This window comes from Panthera uncia, chromosome D2 (genome assembly GCF_023721935.1).
Source record: "Panthera uncia isolate 11264 chromosome D2, Puncia_PCG_1.0, whole genome shotgun sequence".
Classification (NCBI taxonomy): domain Eukaryota; kingdom Metazoa; phylum Chordata; class Mammalia; order Carnivora; family Felidae; genus Panthera; species Panthera uncia.
This window is the reverse complement of record NC_064818.1, coordinates 31,926,105-31,949,899: the sequence shown is the minus strand read 5'-3', so window position 1 is coordinate 31,949,899 and position 23,795 is coordinate 31,926,105. Positions and strand designations below refer to the sequence as shown.

Below are 23,795 nucleotides of genomic sequence, written 5' to 3'. Positions count from 1 at the left end.
GGGGAGGGGCAGAGAGAGAGGGAGACACAGAGTCTGAAGTAGGCTCCAGGCTCTGAGCTGTCAGCACAGAGCCCGATGCGGGGCTCAAACTCATGGACTGTGAGATTATGACCTGAGCCCGAGTCAGACACCCAACTGACTGAGCTACCCAGGTGCCCCAAGGTTTAATGTTTTTTAATGACTAAAATTAAAAATTTTTCAGTTTTAATTTCTAATATGTTAAATATTGATAGGTATAATACACATAAACAAAAGTTGCTTGGAGTCCTCAAAAATTTTTGGGAGAGTAAAGGGATCCAAAAAGACCAAGAAGTCTGAGAAACAGTGATTTATGTTTTTACATGTTATTTAGTTTTATACAGACAAATATAAGAATTAAATTAAAATTAAAATTAAGATTAATCTAGGGGCCCCTGGGTGACTCGTAGTTTTAAGTGTCTGGCTTCAGCTCAGGTCATGATCTCGCAGTTCACGGGTTCTGTGCTAACAGCTTAGAGCCTGGAACCTGCTTCAGATTCTGTGTCTCTGTCTCTCTGCCCCTCCCCCGCTCACACTCTGTGTCTCTCTCAAAAATGAATAAACAGTAAAAAAAATTAAATCTAATCTAAAATTAGATTAAATTACACCAACTTAAAAATAGATTTTTAAAAAACATTTATTTTTGAGAGAGAGAGAGAGAGAGTGAGCAGGGGAGGGGTAGTGAGAGAGGGGGACAGAGTATCCGAAGCTGGTGCTTTTGCTGACAGCAGAGAGCCCAATGTGGGGCTGAAACTCCCAAACGGTGAGCCACCCAGGGGCCCCTCCATGGTTGCAGCCTTTTCCACAGCTCTGCTAAGGAAATTATTGAAGAGGGTAGTTTTTATTTTGAAAGTCCTGTGGTATCATAATCAAAATATTTTTATTCTATTTCCCTAGCAGTAGTGATGATCCTTTTCCATCCCCACTTCTGACAGCAACATCTTTGATGAAAAACAAGTTACTGGCTTAGGGCTAAACTCTCCAACAGTGTTACTTTGCAAAGAAAACAGCCGAAAAACCCAGAGTAGAAGTAGTGGTGAGGTTTCTAAATTCAAAGAAGTTCAAGGTCAGGAAATAGGGAAATTTTACTAGAAGCCTAAACCTAAATACAGTTCAAAAGGAACAATTCCCAAGTCACTGTGGTCCAGTTTTCTTTTCACTGACTCTTTTTTCTTAGTCAACACGTAAACGGACTCTTTTTAACTGAATTGTGTGTGTACACTCCTTGTGTGTGTGCTGGGGAGGGACGGAACAGGAGGGGACCAGAGATAAAAGCCTGAGAATTTCCGGGAGCCCTTTCACTTTCCCGCCTCAATACTGAGGGGGGCGGGGCCCGAGGCCGGACCGGGGCGGGTTGCTTCCCTGGCCCCGCCCCAACCCTAGTTCTCCGTGCCCCTCCCACATGCGTTTCGCCATGATCCCAACAGGCCCAGCGGCTAGGAGGGTCACGTGAGGGTGGGCGGTGGAGGAGGAGGTCTTCCTCCGCTGGTTTTTCGTCTCTATGGTTGTCAGAGGTGGGCGGCTTTGATCCAAAGGCATTGGCAGCTCCAGTGTGGACAGGTGAGTCCTGGACCCTTAAAGGTGTGAGGGACAGCCATTTAGGGAAGGCGAAAGGGAAGGCAGGGCGAAACAGCTGTAAAGGATCTGGCCGCCCGTGTGTTGGCTTTGGGATCCGGCGACTTCTCGGGTCTGGCGGCATAGCTGTCTTCCCTGACGCGCTCAGTTCAGGGGCTTGAGAGGAGTCCTTAGTCGTGTCTGCTTGCCGTCCTCCGCTTTCCTTCATCTCACCTCATCCCTTTTCGCTGTCCCGGGAGAGCTCCCAGTGCAGAGTTCCCAACGGCGAGGTTCACTTGGGCGCCGATGTCCCTCTCTTTTCCGGCAACCTGGAGATACACAGGTAGACTTGACTAGTTTCGCTGGGATTTGTTGATGTGGATGGACGTGGGTGATGGAGTTTACACTTAGATGCCTTATGGGTAGAAATATTAATTATTGAATCGGAAAAAGAAGTAGAAAGTTCTCCTTCGGGAACCCGAAGGAGCAAAACATAGTGCAGCCTTCTTGGACTGTTCAGTTTTTATCTTTTACGATGCTTTCCGTTTTCATTCTCGCTTAAGTTTCCTTTTTACCATCCCGTCCTGGCCCACCGTACGATGTTTTGAGAATGAGCCGAGTGTTACTGACTCTGTGTGAATGTTGAGAGAAGAGTTTAAAACGGACTGTTCTTTAAGTTGCTGTCTCTGCTATCTTATGGTTACTTTTCCTTCCCTTTCAGATGCCTAAAAAGTGTTGTTAAGTATTTGTAAATGTAATGTAAGAAGAATTACTATTTTATGGCCAAGGGACTGGAATAAACTATTCCCCTTGTGGTACCTGGAAAGACTCACTTTCTTTGTTATTTTATAAATGTTTTTATCTCCAAATTTTGGGGTGGTTTGGCTATACCTTTGTTTATGTTAAAGTACCCCTTAGGTCCCGTGTGCAAGTAATCTAGCAGTAGAAGAAAGGAGTATGCTGACAAAGTGAACCAATTTGGGGTTGATAGATGTAGAATTAAAGTTTAAAGTTAAACCATATGACTAATAAAACGTCAGCATCTTGAGACACAGATATCACCCTGGATGACCAACACGCTGTCTTTCTGGTGTTGGACAAGGTAATGAGTTTGTTGAACATCATCTTGTCTTAAAAACTTTTTAAAACTTTTCACTTGTTTGTGAGAAGATGGTGTTGGCCTCCAGCTACTCTTTATAGTCACCCTTGATAGGTGATTATCTCTTCCACTTAAGATCATCACTCTGGCCATCTAATTATGTCTGGCCATCTAATTATGTCATTGACACCCTCTAAGTGTCCTTACTGAAAATTGTGAAACACAGAGTAATACTAACAAAAAGTGAAGATTCAGGAGTTGGTTCTGTGCTTGGGGAGAAAGGGAAAGAGTGATAGAAGCTAATAAAAGCAAGAGAACAAAAGCACGTATCGCTACCTTCCTTTATAATTTATAGACCATATTCAGTAGACTTTTTATATTCCCACGGGTGCATCCTTGAGACTGACTTTCCTATATTTAAGAATGAACAATGGTATGTAACTTTTCCCATGATGCATTATTACATGAAATAATTATAACTGATTTAACTGACCCTTCAGGTCTTATATTATTTAGAATTATAGGACTAAAGTAATTGATAAGGTTATTAAACCTAATTTGGACACTTTTAATCTTTAGTTTTACTTTTTGAGCAATTTTTGTAGTGGTGGCATCACGTGCTGAATGTTAACCAGTATTTTCCATATAGAGTTGTTTAGTATATTCGTCTTTTTGCTTTAATTTATTTATTTTGAGAGAGAGAGAGAGAGAGAGAGAGAGAGAGAGAGAGAAGTGGGAAAGAGGCAGAGAGAGGGAGAGACAGAATCCCAAGCAGGCTCCACACTGTCAGCGCAGGGCCAGACGGGGGGCTGAACCACAAGATCATGACCTGAGCCAAAATCAAGAGTGTGGTGCTCAGGGTGCCTGGGTGGCTCAGTAGGTTAAGCATCTGATTTCGGCTCAGGTCACGATCTCCCAGTTTATGGGTTCAAGCCCCAGAGCCTGCTTCGAATTCTGTGTCTCCCTCTCTCTCTGCCCCTCCCCCGCTCGTACTCTGTCTCTCTCTCTCTCAAAAATGAATAAACATTAAAAAAAAAAAAAAGAGTGGGATGCTCAACTGACTCAGGCACCCTTATATATTCCTTTCAAAAAGGAAATCAATTTTGTTTTTAAAGTTTTACTTGCACTTTTTATTTTTTCCCCACTCAAAACAAAAATAGCTTGGGTGTTTGCCAACTAAAAAAGTTGATTCTTTTAAAATAGATTTTCTAGGGGCGCCTGGGTGGCTCAGTCGGTTGAGTGTCCGACTTCGGTTCAGGTCGTGATCTCGCGGTCTGTGAGTTCGAGCCCCACGTCGGGCTCTGTGCTGACAGCTCAGAGCCTGGAGCCTGTTTCAGATTCTGTGTCTCCCTCTCTCTGACCCTCCGCCGTTCATGCTCTGTCTCTCTCTGTCTCAAAAATAATGTTAAAAATAAATAAATAAAAAATTAAAAAAAAATAAAATAGAGGGCGCCTGGGTGGCGCAGTCGGTTAAGCGTCAGACTTCAGCCGGGTCACGATCTCGCAGTCTGTGAGTTCGAGCCCCGCGTCAGGCTCTGGGCTGATGGCTTGGAGCCTGGAGCCTGTTTCCGATTCTGTGTCTCCCTCTCTCTCTGCCCCTCCCCCGTTCATGCTCTGTCTCTCTCTGTCCCAAAAATAAATAAAAAACGTTGAAAAAAAAATAAAATAGATTTTCTATACACTTTGTAAATTATGAGAAAATTGTTAATGCTTTTAAGACATTAAATGTTGTTACATGAGCATATTTGAGAAGAAAACACAGGGCAGGATTTTTAAATGTTTTATATTTCCTGTTATAAAAGTGTATGTGCCTGTTTTGGAAAAATGGAAATATGATGAAAATATAACATTGAAAGTCGGAATCCTAATTTATGTTTTCCCCTGCCACCCTGTAACCACTAGTTAGTTCCCTTTGCATATTTGTGAATCAGTGTGCAAAAGTAGAGTCTCAAGTAAAACTCCCTGGGAGAGATGGTGGTACTAATAGCTCCAGGCTTACATCCTACAACCTTAGAAACTCCAAAAGAGAGAGAACTTCCCTGTGTCTGTGATTCCAGCAAACTACTGTATGAGAATTTCATTAACCTGACTTGGGTCATTGCCCATCCTGGCAGTAGTCTCTATGGTCAGAGTGATAGAATGCTTTGTGTGGTCAAGATTGGATCTTGTTCTCACCATGGAGTGGGGTAGGGGGATAACCGTTTTAAACTACATGAATTAGGAACAGGCAACGTCAGGGTGCCTGCCTGGCTCAGAGGTAGAGTATCCCCCTCTTGATCTTGGGGTTGGGAGTTCAAGCCTCACATTGGGTGTAGAGTTTACCTAAAAAAAAAAATAGACAACAGGTTTTCTTTAGGGAAATTGAGGTGTCATTTTTCTGGAGAGGGGAGAATGATTCCTGGGCAGGCAAAAACAACAGATGTTCACTGAAATAATTTTATATGTATTTGTTTTCTTTTAATTAAGAGAACTTGCTTTCCTTTACCCAATATAAATTAATTGTATTTTTTTTTAAATTTTTTTTTTAACGTTTATTTATTTTTGAGACAGAGAGAGACAGAGCATGAACGGGGGAGGGGCAGAGAGAGAGGGAGACACAGAATCGGAAGCAGGCTCCAGGCTCTGAGCATCAGCCCAGAGCCTGACGCGGGGCTCGAACTCATGGACCGCGAGATCGTGACCCGAGCTGAAGTCGAACGCTCAACCGACTGCGCCACCCAGGCGCCCCATAAATTAATTGTATTTTGCAGTTTGAGTGTTAGTGTTTTTTTTTAATGTCTATTATTTTATTAATTTATAGAACTTGAAATTTAAACTCCTTGACTAGCATATATTTGTGCTGTTGTTATATGTTTAGCCCTGTTCTCTGGAGTATTCAGCTTTTCTAACTTTAGGTATATTGTGTGTTTGTCAGTTTGTTAAAATCATTTATTGGTAATTTTTTTTTTTTTTTTTACTGTAGGTGAACTTAACAAATTGTAGTTTTATAAATAGTAAATAAAGTTTTGAATATTTAAATGTATGTAGTCAGTATGGTTAAATGCTTGATTCTTTTAATTATTACACGTTTAAAAATCTGTTAGTATAGAGGGGCGCCTGGGTGGCTCAGTCGGTTGAGTGTCTGACTTCGGCTCAGGTCATGATCTCGCGGTCCGTGAGTTCAAGCCCCACATCAGGATCTGTGCTGACAGCTCAGAGCCTGGAGCCTGCTTCAGATTCTGTGTCTCCCGCTCTCTGCCCCTCCCCCGCTCATGCTGTGTCTCTCTCTCTGTCAAAAATAAATAAACTTAAAAAAAAATATATTTAAAAAAATGTGTTAGTATAGTAACCATTTCATTTTGAGCATTGTATGAAAAAGAAATTATAATTGTCACAAATTGCTGTCACTGGGCATTAAGTTTAAGACTGTAGTTAACATTAATGTCTGGTTTTGTATCTCTATGGATTATTCTAATGGTTCATTATATTTTAAGAGGAAATATAATTGAAGTTACATATTGTTTACTCCACTGTCTTGATTTTGTTTAAAGGAAATGTTAGCAGTTCAATTCAATGGACATTTGAGCTTTAGTTGCAAACGTTGGTGTCATGGGCTTTAGTTTAGACAGATTCATATTCTAAAATCCAACTCCATCACTTCTTGATGTTGAGCAAGTTACTTAATCTCTCTGAACTTGAGTTTATTCCATTATCAAAATAGAAATAATAACACTTGTCTCAAGGGGGAGGGTCTTATGAGGAGTAATTTAATGTATGCCAAGGGTCTGGGACGTAGTAGGTACTTATTAAATGTAATTGTTAATAATAATGAGAACAAGAAATAACATCTAAAAAGATTTTACTACCCCAATTTCAAAATGTTTAGCTCCAGAGGGTTTAAATGTATATATAGGTGTTACGGAATTAATTGTTTTGTGTCAGTTTGTCTTGATTTTAGCAGGTTTTTAAATTCTGTGTTACATAGATAGCAATAAACTAAAAGACTGTTTAAACTACATAATTATTAGAGGACTGCCCAAGTATTTGAAGATGGCCTAGTCCAAGTATGAAAACTGTTAGGATAGGGGAATGTATTGAGAGAATTTTACACAGACTCTGAGCTCAGCAAAGTTTAATATTAAGTAGGGCTTACATTCCTTGGCTATACAAGGCGACCTAGGTGTTGAGCACCTTGGATGTTGATATAAGAATTTATGGTGACTTTTGGTAATAGGCAGAAATAATAAAAATGGATTAGCTTTTATTTTTATTTATTTATTTAATGTTTTATTTATATTTGGGAGAGACAGAGCGCTAGTGTGGAAGGGGCAGAGAGATGGAGACAGAATCTGAAGCAGGCTCCAGGCTCTGAGCTGTCAGCACAGAGCCCAACACGGGGCTCGAACTCAAGAGCCATGAAATTATGACCTGAGCTGAAGTTGGACACTTAACCGACTGAGCCACCCAAGAGCCCTGGATTAGTTTTTATTTTTAAGGATGAGTTCAGGGTGATGGTCACATGAAGTAGTGCTTTGAGAACATGTTATATTGGACACCTGCAGGTGGAAGAGATAATAGTTTTGAATGTTACTTGAAAAACAAAAAAAGGCAGCTGTAGAATTGAACAACTGTGAAAAGTGACTGGCTCTAAATATAATTTTTATGTGGTATGGGAAATTAAATATTGCCACTTTGGGAGGAGAGGTGTTTTAGCCCTATTTATGAGCAAATAAATAGCTAGATTATCTTTTTTTCCCCGAACTGATAGAGTAATCAGTTTTAACATTTCCTAGGCTAACTAACAATAAGTTCAAGGTGGTTTTTACTAACCTTGAGAAAATTGAAAACTTAATGTAATCTTGGAGAAATATATTCATATAATTCATGTCAGGTATACAAATAATGTTTACATTTCTCTTCAAAGTGATTTCATATTGGTCATTTAAATCTTAAAGTCCCTATCTTAATACCTTGCTTGTTCAGAGTTGGTGGTTACTTCGTGTCTATTTTTTTTTTCTTGAGAGTGTGCACATGTGCGCAAGCAAGCGCATGAGCAGGGGAGGGATGGAGAGAGACAGGAAGAGAGAGAATCTCAAGCAGGCTCAGCACTGTCAGCACAAGAGCCTGACACGGGGCTTGAACTCGTGAACCATGAGATCATGACCTGAGCCGAAATAGAGTCAGACACTTAGTGGACTGAGCCACCCGGGCATCCCTAGGCTGATTGATTCTTGATGCCAGAACCAAGTCTTACTCATCATAATATCCTGAATATGCAGCAGAGTATTTGTAGTCTATACAAGTTCAGAACATGTTTGGTGAAGAGTAAGATATTTCATCTGCCTAAAAATCAGAATAGAAATAAGATATAATTCAATAGATTAAGTCTGCACACTGTAACCTATATCAGTCTGATGCATTAGGAAAACTTACTTGGAGACCTCTAGAAAATTCCATCCACACTTTTTACCACACATCAATAAACATGTTTTATCTGTAATACATACCAAGGCAGTGGAGAGAGAGAGAGGAAAAACATTTCCATTCGTTAAGGAGCTCATAGTCTAGTGGTAGAGACAGCCAGATGAATTGATAATTACAACTTAGATTTATGCTAATTAAGATTCAAATTAAAAATTCAGTTTATCGCTTCAGTAGACACATTTCAGGTGCTCAGTAGCCGCATGTGGCTTGTGCTTACTGTATTGAATAGTAGATGTAGAATATTTCTATCATCGCACCACATTCTGTTTGACAGAGCTGTTGTAGAACATTATACACTTGAACCTACATTCCCTAATTTCAGCTGATAGTTAATTTTCATTTCAATCATATTCCTTCCTTGTTCAAATAAAACTTGCTTTTAGATTTGAAAGTTGTATTTTTTAAAATTATCAAGTGAATTTTATAATACATTTCAAATAAAGTGATATTGTTCATTTTCTCATGTCTTTGATATGTGATAGCATTTAAATTAAGTAGTTTCAGAATTTGATTAAAAAGTTTTTTTTAAAGTTTATTCATTTTAGAGAGAGAGAGAGAGAGAGAGAGAACACAAGTGGGGGTAGTGCAGAGACAGAGAGGGAGACACAGAATCCGAAGCAGGCTCCAGGCTCCGAGCTGTCAACACAGAGCCCGACAGGGCTGGAACTCACGAACCATGAGATCATGACCTGAACCGAAGTCAGACATTTAAATGACTGAGCCCCCCGGGTGCCCCTCAGAATTTGATTTTTAACTTCAGCATTGGTATCATCTGACTTTCTATCCTAATAATTTCTGAGATGGCAGTGTAGCATAATGGTTAAGAGCAATGGCTTTGAGATCAGAGAAATCTTCCTCTGCCATCTGTTGGCTGTGACTTTAAGCAAATTTTCTAAAAGCATTGAGCTGTGGTGTCCTCAGTAAAATAGGAGTAATAATACTTATTGCAAGGGTTATGGAAAATTAAATAAGGTAACAGATATTAGGCTTTTAGCGTAGTACCCCTCACAGAGTATTGTTCATTAAATGCTGGCATTAAAGAGAATTTTGAACAATGAGTTGTTTAAAAGTTATTTAAAAGAAAACAATTTTTTGAGAAGGTTGGAGACATTGGAATAGAGGCTGGGTATTAGAACATACCAAGGAATCAATGTGAAATTTGTTAAGTGTAAGTGTGACATGATTATGTGGAAGGAAAGTCTATATTTTTGGAGACATATCAAAATATATAGCAGTGAAATGATAGACTGTCTTGAGAGTTGCATAAAAATGATTCACAAAGACATACGAATAAAAGGGATGGAAAAATTGGTCTTAATATCCATTTCTGGTGAAGAAGGATTAATAAGTACCATATTTACCTTCCTGCCTGAAATAGCTAAAAAGGCAGACCAAATATACAAAGCAGTGGTTTCCTAGATTTTGGACATGGTGCAGCAAAGGAAGGTGATCCTTGAGAGATGGGAAACAGATGGGGTGAGCTCTGTGACTGCTCTGGTGTGCTGCCTGGAGTTTCCCCCCTGTAGAGCAGGGAGGGGGAATCCCAACCAGAGCACAAGGGTCTCCTTGAATTGACACAGCCTGGGGAGGCCAAGGCGGCTGGAGTTTGCACGACAGAGTACTAGAGATGAGAAAGCTGAAAGGAGAGAAAACTTTGGACATCTGCAGAGGCTCCCCCTCAAGTACTGAGTGGAGAACTGATCAGTGCACACATGTGAGGAAACTACTGAAGCTAGGAAAAGAACCACCTGAAAAGAATAGAGAACAGTACTCGAAAGAGTTTTTGCAAAGGCAGAAATAGTGGTTTTTTTTCCTGTCAGCCAGAGTGGAAAATGTCTTACTAGGTCATATAGAGTACTCAAAGGCTTTGTTTTAGTAGTGGGATAAAATTAGGTGCTCCAGCCCAACCTAAAAAGCTTTAAAAAAAAAAAAAAAAAAAAAAAAGCAAGACCTGAAAAGGTCAAACTGTTTCTAAGAGACTTAATTATAAGCTCAAGAACAGTTATAGGAATTCAAAGATATCTAGCACCCAACAAGGTAAAATTCACAGTGTCTAGCATCCAATCAGAAATTGCTAGGCATGGGGTGCCTGGGTGATTCAGTCTGTTAAACACCAGACTCTTGATCTCAGCTCAGGTCTTGACCTCGGGGTTGTGAGTACAAGCCCTGCATTGGGTTCCACACTGGGTGTGGAGCCTACTTAAAAAAAAAAAAAAAATTACTAGGCATGTAAAGGAGCAGGAAAATATGACCTATGATGACAAGAAAAAAAATAGTCAAAAGCAAAACTGGTGACAGGTGATAGAATTAGTAGAGAGGAGTATTAAAACAGTTTTTACAATTGTATTTCATATGCTTAAGAAACTAAAAGAAAGATTGATTATGTTAAATAGAAGCATGGAAGATAGGGAAAAGACCCAAATGGAACTTCCAGAGATAGAAACTATAATGTCTGAGATGAAAACTACACTTGTTGGCATTAATGACAGATTAGACATTGGAGAAGGAAATTTATACTGAAGCGCATGAAGTATACAAAATAATCTATGAAGAGCTCTTGCTATAAGTACTTAATTTGACTCTGGTCAAGTTTTTACATGTAACTTGAATTTATGGGAGATAAAGGGACTAGAGAAACATTGAAACCATGCTGTAAGGAAGCAACTAGATAAATCCAGAATTTGAGAAATGCTGCAATTTACTTGCCCTGTTCTCTTTGAAAATTAAGGTTGTGCTGTGATTACACAACATGGTGGATATACTTAATGTAACTGAATTGTATACTAAAAAGTGGAGAAAATGGTAAGTTTTATGTATATTTTACCATATTTTTAAAAAAGTACCATTTTAATCATTTTAGGTGCGCTGTTGGGAGGCATTAAGTATATCTCCGTTGTTCTGCATGCATCCCCACCATTCATTTCCAAAACATTTTCTTCTTCTTAAATGGAAAACTGTACCCATAAAATGGTAACTCTCCTTTTATTTCTCTTGCCAGTCTCTGGCATCACCAATCTACTTTCCGGTTCAATGAATTTCACTACTGTAGGAACTTATAAGTGCAATCTTATAGTATTTGTCTTTTTGTGACTGGCGTATTTCACTTATATAATGTCTTTAATGTTCATCCATGTCGTAGGATGCATCAGAATTTCCTTCCTTTTTTAAAAAATTGTTTTTATTGTGGTAGAATACACATAAAATTGACCATCTCAACCATTTAAAAAAAATTTTTTTTTAACGTTTATTTATTTTTGAGACAGAGAGAGACAGAACATGAACGGGGGAGGGTCAGAGAGAGAGGGAGACACAGAATCTGAAACAGGCTCCAGGCTCTGAGCTGTCAGCACAGAGCCCGATGTGGGGCTTGAACTCACGGACTGCGAGATCATGACCTGAGCCGAAGTCGGACGCTTAACCGACTGAGCCACCCAGGCGCCCATCTCTCAACCATTTTTTTTTTAAATTTTTTTTTTAACGTTTTTATTTATTTTTGAGACAGAGAGAGACAGAGCATGAATGGGGGAGGGTCAGAGAGAGGGAGACACAGAATCTGAAACAGGCTCCGGGCTCTGAGCTGTCAGCACAGGGGCCCGATGCGGGGCTCGAACTCACGGACCGCGAGATCGTGACCTGAGCCGAAGTTGGCGCTCAACCGACTGAGCCACCCAGGCGCCCCTCTCAACCATTTTTAAGTGTACAGTTCAGTGGTATTAATCTAAGTACATTCAGATTCCTGTGAAACCACCACCAACATCCATCTCCAGAACTTGCAAATTTATATTAAATACATCTATTTTTTTAACATTTATTTGTTTTTGAGGGACAGAGAAAGACAGAGCATGAGCAGGGGAGGGGGAGAGAGAGAGGGGGAGACACAGAGTCTGAAGCATCCTCCAGGCTCTGAGCTGTGTGTTAGCACAGAGCCTGACTCAGGGCTCCAACTCACGAACTGCAAGACCATGACCTGAGCTGAAGTCGGACGCTCAACTGACTGAGCCACCGAGGTGCCCTAATACATCTATTAAATAATAACTCTATATTACCGCCCCCCACCCCCAGCCCCATGTAACCATGATTCGACTTTCTGCCTCTAAGATTTTGACTACTCTAGGTACCTCATGTAAGTGGAATCATACAGTGTTTGTTGAGACTGATTTATTTCACTTAGTGTAATATTGAATAACATTCATCCATGTTGTATTGTGTGTCAGAATTTCCTGCCTTTTTAATGGCTGAATAATATTCCATTGTATGTATAAACCATATTTTGTTTATCTGTTCATCTGTTGATGGACACTTGGGTTGCTTCCACTTTTTGGCTATTGTGAAGAATGCTGCTATGAGTATGGGTCTACAAATATGTCTCTGCTTTCAGTTCCTTCAGACATATTCCCCAAAGTGGCGTTGTTGGATCATATCATTCTCTGTTTAATTTTTTGAGGAACTGCCATAGTTTTCCATAGCACCTAGCTGTACCATTTTATGTTCCCATCAACAGTGTACAAAGATTCCAGTTTCTCCAGTACTTGTTTTTTCTGTTCATTTCTTTGATTAGACTAGCAAGGTTTATGACTAGTCTTACCAATTGTTTGCATTAAAAGGAAGATATTTAGGTGTAATGTACTTATTGATGTTTTATTGAAATTTATATTACATAGTATGGTACGGTTTTTTTATAAAGTATTTTTCTAATGTTTATTTTTGAGAGAGAGAGAGAGAGAGCAAGCAGGGAAGGGGCAGAGAGAGAGGGAGACACAGAATCTGAAGCAGTCTCTAGGCTTTGAGCTGTCAGCACAGAACCCCATGCGGGACTTGAACCCATGGGTCGTGAGATCACAAGCTGAAGTCAGACACTTAACCGACTGAGCCACCCAGGCGCCCCTACATAATACAGTTTTTATTTGAATTATCACAGCAGCATCCTGTTATCGTATTTATTCGTAATTTACTGTGTGTTGGACACTGTGCTCAGCTTTGTACAAGCATGTTCTTATTTAATCCTCTTCATAGTCATTTGCAGTAAGTGTTATTAACCCTGTTTTATGGCAGCACAAAGTTGCCAAGTCAGGAATCAAACACAAATCTGGGGCACCTGGGTGGCCCAGTCCGTTAAGTGTCCAACTCTTGGTTTTGGCTCAGGTCATGATCTTGCAATTTCGTGGGTTTGGGACTGTCAGTGTGGAGCCTGCTTTGGATTCTCCACCTCCCTCTCTTTCTCTCCACCACTTCCGCTGTCTCTGTCTCTCTCAAAACAGATAAATAAACTTAAAAAAAAAACAACAAACACAAATCTGACTGACTTCAATATGGCCAGAAAGAGGTCAAGTTTATAAATTCTGATATCTAGAATTAATGAATTAGCAGATTACCTTGACAGAACTCTCTGTTCCTCAGTTTATAAAAACAAAAGAAAACAAAACGCAGTGCAAACTTATCTACCTGTTCAGTAAAGCTTTATTTTGTGATCTAATTTTGCTTTCATTAAATCCTGAAGTTGAAAACATCTTCAAGTAAGCAAGGGAAAAATCTTAAAAAAAAAAAAAAAAAGTACCTCTTTAAATAGAAGTTGAAGTAAAGGTAAAAAAAGGTAAGACAATATGCAGTGAAATATCTAATATTGCTGTCAGCCTAGCAGGTTCATTTCTAGAGAGAACATAAATATAGACAGATTGTTATAAAAGAATATTGATAAAGATGTCTGTTTCTGTGAAGACTAAAAAAAATTCCACTGAAATTGTTATTTATGTTGAAAGAGACTTCTTTGGCAGAAATATGTATTATTTTTACTAATTGGTCCATAGTACTGATCAGTTCTTTGCTGTTGAATGAGACTGAGTGGACCCACAGGTGCGTTCTGACATGAAATTATTATTCCATTTTAATCCTGGTGCCCCACTTTCCATATCCGAAAATTAAATACAGTACAAATGAGAGAGTATTCATTGGAGCACTTACAAAATAAAGAGTTTTCTGCAAACGCAAAGTGACATGCTTATTAAATATTGATCCCTTTGTTCTGTCTTCACGTATCATTTCTGTATCACAGTAGGATTTAGAGCTTTTAATTTAATAGGGAAGCCCATAAAGTACCTTCTCATTCTGTGGTGCATATGATGCACTGTTGTTGATCAAAGTTTTGTATTTTCTTTATTTAAAAAATTTTTACTCTTCCTGTCACTGTCAGCTTTTTGTAGAGTTAGACTTAGCCAACTAGTACTTTTACCATACATTCCCATGTTAAAACTTTATGGACAAAGCAAACAGACTTAGCAATGAAAGAATTAGCTGATTAGCAAATTACAAATGAGGACTTGGTCATTTAAGGTTTATGCTGTTGTACAATTAAATTAACTCAACCTAATAGCTTTTTGAATGGTTGAGTGTCATTAAAAAACAATTTTATATTGCATATATTACAAATACATATAGCATGTATAAAATTACATGAAATATATATGTACCCTTTAAATTTTTTTAAATATGTATTTATCTTTGAGAGAGAGAGAGTACAAGTGGGAGAGGGGCAGAGAGAGAGACACACGCACAGAATCCAAAACAGGCTCCAGGCTCTGAGCTGTGAGCACAGAGCCTGATGCGGGGCTCGAACCCATGAACTGTGAGATCATGACCTGAGCCGAAGTTGGACACCTCACTGACTGAACCACCCAGGCGCCCCTGTACACTTCAAAGAGTAATTAAGGACGTGAACTATGTAGATAACCATCACCCAAGCCAAATGAGAACACTTCTATCACCCCAGAAGTCCCCCATGTGCCTTTTCCTAATCACAGCCCTCTTCTCTTTAGGAGACAAATTACCACCCACAATTTTGGGGATAATCATGGTTACGTGTATCACTAAATACCTTATATAGATGAAATCTAATTATATATATTCTTTATGATTTGCTTCTGCACTCAACATTATATTCATGAGACTTACCATTGTTACTGGTAAAGCATTTTTGGGGAGATGTAAATTTTCCTAAAATTAATTTTGTGATTCTTTATCTTGTTTTTTTTTCTTTTTATTTATTTTTTAGTAATCTCTGTGCCCAACATGTGACTCTTGAGATCAAGATCATATGCACTTCCAACTGAACCAACCAGGCACCCTTCTCTCACTTTTTAAAAAATATGTTTTATGGGGCGCCTGGGTAGCTCAGTCGGTTGAGTGTCCGACTTTGGCTCAGGTCATGATCTCGCGGTCTGTGAGCTCAAGCCCAGCATCGGGGTCTGTGCTGACAGCTCAGAGCCTGGAGCCTGCTTCCGATTCTGTGTCTCCCTCTCTCTCTGCCCCTCCCCCACTCATGCTCTGTCTCTCTCTCTCTCTCTCTCTCTCTCTGTCAAAAATAAATAAACATTAAAAAAAATATGTTTTACATTGAAGTAAAAATGTATAAAAATTAAAGGTGTGCTTTAATGAATAATTATGAAGTGAATCCCTCCCTGTTTATTCATTATCCAGATTAGGAATTAGGACATTGCCAGCCCCTCAGACTCTTTCATTTCCACTGCCATGTTTTTGTTCTTATTACAGTTTTCTTCCTTCAGAGGTAACCCCTATTGTGACTTTCATCATTATCAATTTCTTGGCTTTCCTTTATCTTTATGTTAAGCAGTATGGTTTAATAGTGTCTTTTTGAATATTGTAAAAATGGAATACAACTGTGAGTTTTCTGTTGTGTCTTCTTTTTTCAACATTATGTTTGTAAGGTTTTATCCTTATTGTATATAGTGTAGTCCATTTGTATTGTTACCATATAGAGTTCTCTTATGTGCATGAACTATTATTTTTTATCCACGTAACTGTCAATAGACATTTGGGTGGTTAATAGTTTTTGATTACTACAATGTTGCTATGAACATTCCCTTACATATCTGTACGTTTCTCTTTTTTAATTTTTCCTTTCAAATTTTTTTGAAGTTTATTTATTTATTTTAGTAATCTCTACCCCCAACATGGGGCTTGAACTCATGATCCCCTAGTCAAGAGTCTTATGCTCTTCCAACTGAGCCAGCCAGGTGCCCCCTCAATTTTTTTTTTTTTTTTTCCTTTTTAAGGAACTAGTGGTATAGTTTGGCTGTTAGTCTTTTGTTGATTATATGAATAGTTAACTGTTTTGTCCCTCTCTGGACTTAACTTTGTAGTGTTTTTTTGATGTCTTTTGTAATGTTTCTTATGGTGTCTTTTCTGATGCCTTGTATGGTTTTTTTTTTTTATGATTGCTTTTGATAGACTTTTATAGTCTTTTATATTTAATTTTTTTGGTATTGTTTAAAAATTTTTTTCCTACTCTGATGTCATAAAGATGTTCTCTTATTTCATCAGCTAGAGACTTTATGTATTTCCTTTTATACTGAAGTGTTTAATCCACTTACAACTGATATTTGTGTATGGTGAATCCGTTTATTTCTTTCCTCATGCATATTCAGTGTTCCAGCCTCATTTATTGGGAAGTCTTCCTTTTCCTACAGATTTGGTATCCCACCTTTGTCATACAGGATATATCTATTTATGTGGATATGTCTTAGGGCTTGAAGTTTTTCTTCTGTTGTTCTATTTGTTCCTCTGTGGCAATATCACATTGTCTTAGGTATTAAGATTTTGTAATGAGTTTTAATTAATGTTAGAGCAGGATCTCCTGCTTGTGTTCCCCCCTCCACCCCCAACCTTCCCCCAAGCATATCTTAGCTTTTCTTGGTCCTTTGTACTTCTCTGTTCATTTTAGGGTTTGTCAAGGCCCACTAAAATCCCATTAGGATTTTCATTGGGATTGCATTGATACCGTAGTTTAGTTTGGGGAGAATCTTCATCTTTACAAAGTTTTGTTTTTCAGTGTATTAACATGGTGTTACATTTATTTAGGTCTTATTTATTTATTTATTTATTTATTTATTTATTTTAAGATCTCCTTTAACGAGGTCTTTCAATGAAGTGTTATAAGATTCTCTATCATTTTTTGAACATCTTTTATTAGACTTATTCCTAGGTCCTTTATATTTTTGCTTTTTCTTCTTCTGTCTTTATTTTATTTTTAATTGTTGAGATGGACACTTAATTTGTTCTTTCTTTCCTAATAAATATATTTAAAGCTAAGTATTTTCTTTTAAATAGTGTGTCCCACAAGTATTTTATAAAGGCAACTATACTGAGACTTTTTGAAATAGCTTCAATAGACATAGTCATGAATTTACCACAATAATCAAAATATAGAGCAGTTCCTTCCACTCCTAGAAACTGCCTTAGGCCCCTCTGTTGCCACCTTCTTCCCCCACTCCCAACTCTGGCAACTATTGATCTATTTCCTGTTAACAAGGGTTTTGCCTTTTTTACAATGTCATACAAGTCATACAGTATATAACTTGGCTTTTTAAAACAAATTTGTTTCTTAAATTTTTATTTATTTATTTTGAGAGAGAGAGAGAGAGTGTGCGCATGCACACACAAATGGGGGAGGGGCGGAGAGAGAAGGAAAGAGAGAATCCTAAGCAAGCTCTGCACTGTCAGCACAGAGCCCCATGTGGGGCTCAAACTCATGAACTGTGAGATAATGACCTGAGCCAAAATCAAGAGCCAGATGCTTAACTGACTAGGCCACCTAGGTACTCCTTAAAACTGGCTCAGAGCCTGGAGCCTGCTTTGCAGTCTGTGTCTCCCTCTCTCTCTGCCCTCCCCTACTCATGTTCTGTCTCTCTCTCTCAAAAATAAGTAAACATTAAAAAAAATTAAAAAAAAAAAGAGTTCATTCCTTTTTAATTGTGGTTATATTCTATTGTATAGTTATGCCACAGTTTGTGTGTCTGTTCAACTGCTGAGAGATACTTGAGTTGTTTCTAGATTTTGGCAACTAAAATAAATATAAACATTCACATACAGGTTTTATGTGAGCCCAGGTTTTCATTTCTCTAGAGTAAATACCCAGGAGTGGATTATTGGGTCATATGGTAAATAGATGTTAAGCTTTATGAGAAAATGTCAAACTGTTTGCCAGAATGGAGGTACCATTTTGTAGTCCCACCAACAATGTATGAAAGTTCACTTATTTTGCATTCTTGCTGCACTTATATTGTCAGTAATTTTTCTTTTAGCCAAATAGGTGTATAATGGTATCGTTATGGTCTTAATTTGCATTTTGCTAATGTGTTGAATACCTTTTTATGTGCCCATTTATTTATGAATTAGAGCTGCTGAGAACATTAATTTACACTTTTGTGTGTGTGAACATGTTTTAATTTCTCTAGGGTAATTACCTAAATTCAGCTAGAATTTTTTATACATTGCTAAAGATCAAGTTTGAGGTAGCACTAGCATATAGAATCTCTAGAAACCGTAGATACAGGAAAGTTCACAGGCTCTTCTCCCATCCAAGTACTACCAGGCCCGACCCTGCTTAGCTTCCGAGATCAGACGAGATCGGGCGCGTTCAGGGTGGTATGGCCATAGACTCACAGGCTCTTCTCAATAGATCTCCACCAGAAGCTCACCCATAACATCAGGGAAAGTGCTTGCCAAGGATTCAGCCCACAGTAGGGGGGCATCCACCACCATGAGAAAAGCAAAAAGCTCATTTCAGACCTACATAACATAAGTCTCAAGCCACTGGGGAGGGATAGCAAACCCTGTCACCTCAGCCATTGAAGCTAGAGGAGGGGAAAAGAAAAATAAATCCTCAACCCCTGAGAAAGGGGCAGAAAACTGTCAGAAGCCCAGAATCAGAAGTCTATATCTGAGGAGAGACAGGGCCATTGAGAAAGTCCCATGCACAAGACCCAGGCACAGTGACATGGGTCTCTTCTGAAAATTGTGGCTATCCCAGGACAGCAAAGAACCCTTCACCAGGCTAGCACACACCAAGTAACAAGCACTCAGGAAAAATGACATGTTACCTAAAAGGGAACAAAGGATTATAGCAGACTTCTCAGAAATGATGAAAGCCAATTTCTTCTTCCTTTATTCCTGAATTTCCAGGTTTTTCTGCAGTATTGTTTTCCCCCCATCTGAAGAACTTTTTGTAGTTTTTTAGAGCTGTGTGCAGGCAGAGAATTATCATGTTTTGATACTACAGATCTAATTTAATCCTATGAAGAATGTTGGGCTTTTTTTTTTTTTTTTGCCTTAGCAGGCAGTTGGCCTAGTTAGGTTTAGGCTGCAAATTCCGACCCACCTTTTATGGGTTGTAGTTCCAATGTCAGTTCTGTTTTCATAATTTTGCAGTACTCTCCAGACTTTTCCCTTGTGTGTACCACACAGTGGCCAGTCTTGGATGTTGGTGGTGGTCTACCGCATAGTTTAGTTCACAAATCCTTTGTTTTGCTGCTGCTGATGAGACCCATGCCTGGGCACCTTACAGTTTCACTTTATTGAACTTTCGCTCTCTGTGATATTCCCAGCATTTCTTCGCTCCCAAGAGCCCCTCTTCCTTTGACTCAATCCTGAAATTTTCCTTTCCCTACTCTGTCACATAATTTGACTATGTCAGCCTCCTGAATCGAGTGACCAGAGGGTAGAAAACTAAGCAAAAGGGTTCCCTCAGTGCTCTTAGAGCACAGTTCCTCTGGTCAGAGAGAATTTTTCCCTTTTTTTCTGATTTTAGCCTTCCTAGCTGCTACTTATTCTGCACTGCTATAGGTGTGCTTTGTTCCTGGGATGGGAGAAGATGAGGAAAGACATATACACATTTACACACACAAATCCAGGGAATTTCTCCCACTCTCTCTTACTCATTGAAGCCCTTTTCCTACTCATCAAATCAGAAACAAATGGCTCTTCTTGGAGACCTCCTTGCATCTGGAACACATCTGGTGTCAGGCAAACTTTAAATTTTGGTATGGAGAGACCAGAAGAAAAAATTGGGGAAAGTCATTACCATTTCTGTGGTTCCTTGAGATCTGTTTCATTTTCCATTCTGCCTGCTAACATACTGCTTTTCAGAGTCTCAGTTATTCCATCCAGGGCTTTTCGTTGCATTCAGTGGGAGACAGGAAGGAGTGTGCTGACTTCATCTTAACCTGAAGCAGAATCTCTATAGTCAAGTTTTAGGTAAACTTCCTTTTCTTTTCTTTTCTTTTTTTTTAACTTGCTTAGTGTGTGTGTGTGTGTGTGTGTGTGTGTGTGTGTGTGTGTGTTTTGAGAGAGCGCACGCAAGTGGGGGAGGGGCAGAGAGGGAGGGAGACGCAGAATACAAAGCAGGCTCCAGGCTCCAAGCTGTCAGCACAGAGCCCGATGTAGGGCTCAACCTCACAAACCATGAGATTATGACCTGAGCCAAAGTCAGATGCTTAGCCAACTGAGCCACCCAGGCACCCCTCTATAGTCAGGTTTTTAATACTTTTTATTATGAAAAATTTTAAACATATACAAAATTATGAATTCTGTCACACACTCACAAAACTCCCATGTACCCATTGCACAGCTTCACCATTTATCAACATTTGGGCAATCTGTTTAATCTGTAACTTCCCACTCTCGCTATCTTTTGACTTTAATTTTTTAATCTTTTAATTCTAATTTAATTTAATTTTTTGAGAGAGAGCAAGAACATCAGTGGGGGAAGGGCAGAGGAAAAGGGAGAGAATCTTAAGCTGGTTCCATGGAGCCTGATACAGGGCTCGATCCCAGGACTATGAGATCATGACTTGAGCCAAAGTCAAGAGTTGGATACTTAATTGACTGCACCATCCAGGGGCCCCTGTCTCTTGACTTTTAATTGCAAAACCCAGATGTCATTTTGTTCTAATTTCTATAATTTTTATGTGTGTTTGAAAAGAACATGTAATACGCAGTTGTTCAGTGTTCTATATATGGCCATTACATTAAATTGGTGATCATGTTAATAAAAATATTTTATATCCCTCCTGATTTTAAAAATGTTTTTACTGATACTTTTTTTTTCTTATACCACAGTTTATTTTGAACTTTAAGCTCTGTAAAGTCATAATACAGGGGCACTTGGGTGGCACAGTTGGTTAAGCATCTGACTCTTGATCTCTGTTCAGATCATGATCTCATGGTTCATGAGATTGAGCCCCGCATCGGGCTCTGTGCTGATGGTGTGGAGCCTGGTTGGGATTCTGTCTCTCCTTCTGTGCGCACATGTGCACTCTCTCTCTCTCTCTCAAAATAAATAAATGAACGTAAAAAAATTTAAAGTAATAATACATAGTTGTGTTACTTAAGTCTAATGTATTTGTGTTAGAGGGTGCTAAAGATAGTTATCTCTTTTTTTGTGTGGCCTTGAACTTTGTTAAAGTAATATTTTAAGCTCTTATGGAAATTAACATTTAAGAGCTTTAAACTACATATGATAAACATGTTATTTATGATGTATTGTTATCTTGTCAGTATGTTCATAGAGTTTTAGCTTAAAAATCTTAAAAGCTTCAAGCTTTTAAAAATGCTTGCATTTTCACTTTTGACAATACTATTCCAATAGGTGTGAAGTGGTATCTCATTGTGGTTTTGATTTTCCTTTCCCTAATGACTGATGTCAAACATCTTTTCATGAACTTATTGGCCGTTTGTATATCTCCTTTGGAGAAATGTCTATTCAAGTCCTTTGCTCATTTTTAAATTGGATTGTTCCTTTTTTGTTGAGTTGTAGGAATTCTTCCCACTCTCCCTCCCTCCCCAGGAGTTCTTTATACATTCTGGATATTAATTCCTTATTAGATATGTGATTTGCAGATATTTTCTCCTTCTATTGGTTGTCTTTTCATTCTCTCGATACTGTCCTTTAATGTACAAAAAAATTTTATTTTGCTGAAGTCAGTTTGTTTTTCCTTTTGTTGACAGTGCTTTTGGCATTCAATCCAATAAGTTATTGCCAAATCCAAAGTCCTAAAGATTTTCATCTTTGTGTTCTTCTAGCAGTTTTTTAGTTTAGCTGTTAAGTTTAGGTCTATGCTCAATTTTGAGTTAATTTTTGTGTATGGTGTAAAGTAAGAGTCTGATTTCATTCTTTTGCATGTGGACATACAGCTTTCTCATCACTGTTTATTGAATAGCTCTTTTCATGTTGAATGGACTTAGCACCCTTGCTGAAAATATGTTAACCGTATATGTGGTTTATTTCTATGCCTCTATTTTATTCCATTGGACCATATATCTGTCTTTATGCCAGTTCCACACTGTTTTTCTTGTTGTAGCTCTGTATTAGGTTTTGAAATCAGTAAGTGGGAGTCCTTCAACATTGTTCTTTTTCAATATTTTTTTGGCTATTTGGGATCCCTTGAGATTTCATATGAATTTTTTTTTTTTTTGAGAGAGAGAGAGAGAGTGCAAGTGGGGGGGGGAGGGGCAGCGGGAGAGGAGAGAGAATCTTAAACAACACAGAGGTGGATGTGGAGCTTGATCCCCCAACCCTGGGATTATGACCTGAGCTGAAATCAAGAGTTAGATGCTTGACTAACTGAGCCACCCGGGTGCCCCAAGATTTCATATGAAATTTTTTAGAAGACTTCTTTTTTAAAAGAGCCATTTAGATTCACAGCAAAACTGAGGAGAAGGTATAGCGATTTTCCATAACCCACTGCCCTCACATGTTCATAGCCTCCCCCATTATCATCTTCCCCTATAAGAGTGGTACATTTATTACAGTTGATAAACCTACTGATACATCATAATTGACCAGAGTCCATATTTTACATTATGGTTCACTTTTGGTATTGTATGTTTTATAGATTTGGACACATGTATAGTGACATGTTCATTATTATGGTATTATACAGAGCATTTTCACTGTCCTAAAAATCCTCTGTGCTTTGCCTATTTATTCTTCCTCCTGCCCCAACCTTTGGCAACCTCTGATCTTCCCATTGTCCCTACACTTTTGCCTCTTACAGAATGTCATATAGTTGAAATCAACTGCATATAGCCTTTTCAGATTGGTTTCTTTCAGTTAGTAACATGCATTTAAGGTTCCTCCATGTCTTTTCATGAACTGATAGCTCATTTCTTTTTGGTGCTGAATAATACTCCATTGTCAAGATATACCACATTTTATTAATCCATTCACCTACAGAAGGACATCTTGGTTGCTTCCTGGTTTTGGCAGTTGTGAATAGAGCTGCTATATACATCTGTGTGCAGGTTTTTCTACGGACTTAAGTTTGCAGCTTCTTTGAGTAAATACCAAAGAGTGCAACACCGGATCATATGGTAAGAGTATTTTTGCTTTTGTGAGAAACCACCAGACTGTCTTCCAGAGTTACTGTACTGTAGGACTGCTGACAAAACTGACTCCATCTTTAGCCCTCCATTTTGTTCTCCCCTCTGGCGCACAGATGGCACTACCGTAGATAACTAGCAGAGAGCCTCTCTGGCACGCAGATGGCACAGATGGCACACTTTAGATAACTACCCTATGACCTTGCCTCTGTGCCCCTTGCTCCGTAAAAGCTGGAAAGTAACGTCCAGATAGGGGAGTAGAATAGGGGGGAAGAATACCTATGTGCTGCCTGGATTGTCTGTCCCCTGATCCTCCCTGTCATGTAAGTTACCCTGAATAAAACTCTTTGTAACCATATGTAGTGGCTTGCTTTGTTTTCTGGTATTGAAACCAGTCTGGAGGATACATTATTGACCCTCCTCCGCCTTCTATCCTTCACCTTTATGCCTTCCTATCAGTAATGAATGAGAGTTCCTATTGCTCCACATC

At 38.8% G+C, this 23,795-nt stretch overlaps 1 protein-coding gene across 7 annotated transcripts in view; it reads left to right on the top strand.

Moving 5' to 3' along the window:
• MICU1 (mitochondrial calcium uptake 1) overlaps positions 1-23,795 on the top strand; it is a 417,233-nt gene that overhangs the window by 165,846 nt on the left and 227,592 nt on the right. For 3 of the 7 annotated variants that reach the window (XM_049646200.1, XM_049646199.1, XM_049646193.1), the window contains exon 1: positions 1,448-1,578. The exons of 1 other annotated variant lie outside the window; for it this stretch is intronic. The gene's annotated coding sequence lies outside the window, so the exon portion shown is untranslated. Of the gene's footprint in view, positions 1-559; positions 782-1,446; positions 1,583-23,795 lie in introns of those variants that run through there. 3 more of the 7 variants (XM_049646196.1, XM_049646198.1, XM_049646194.1) reach the window with 3 other exon arrangements.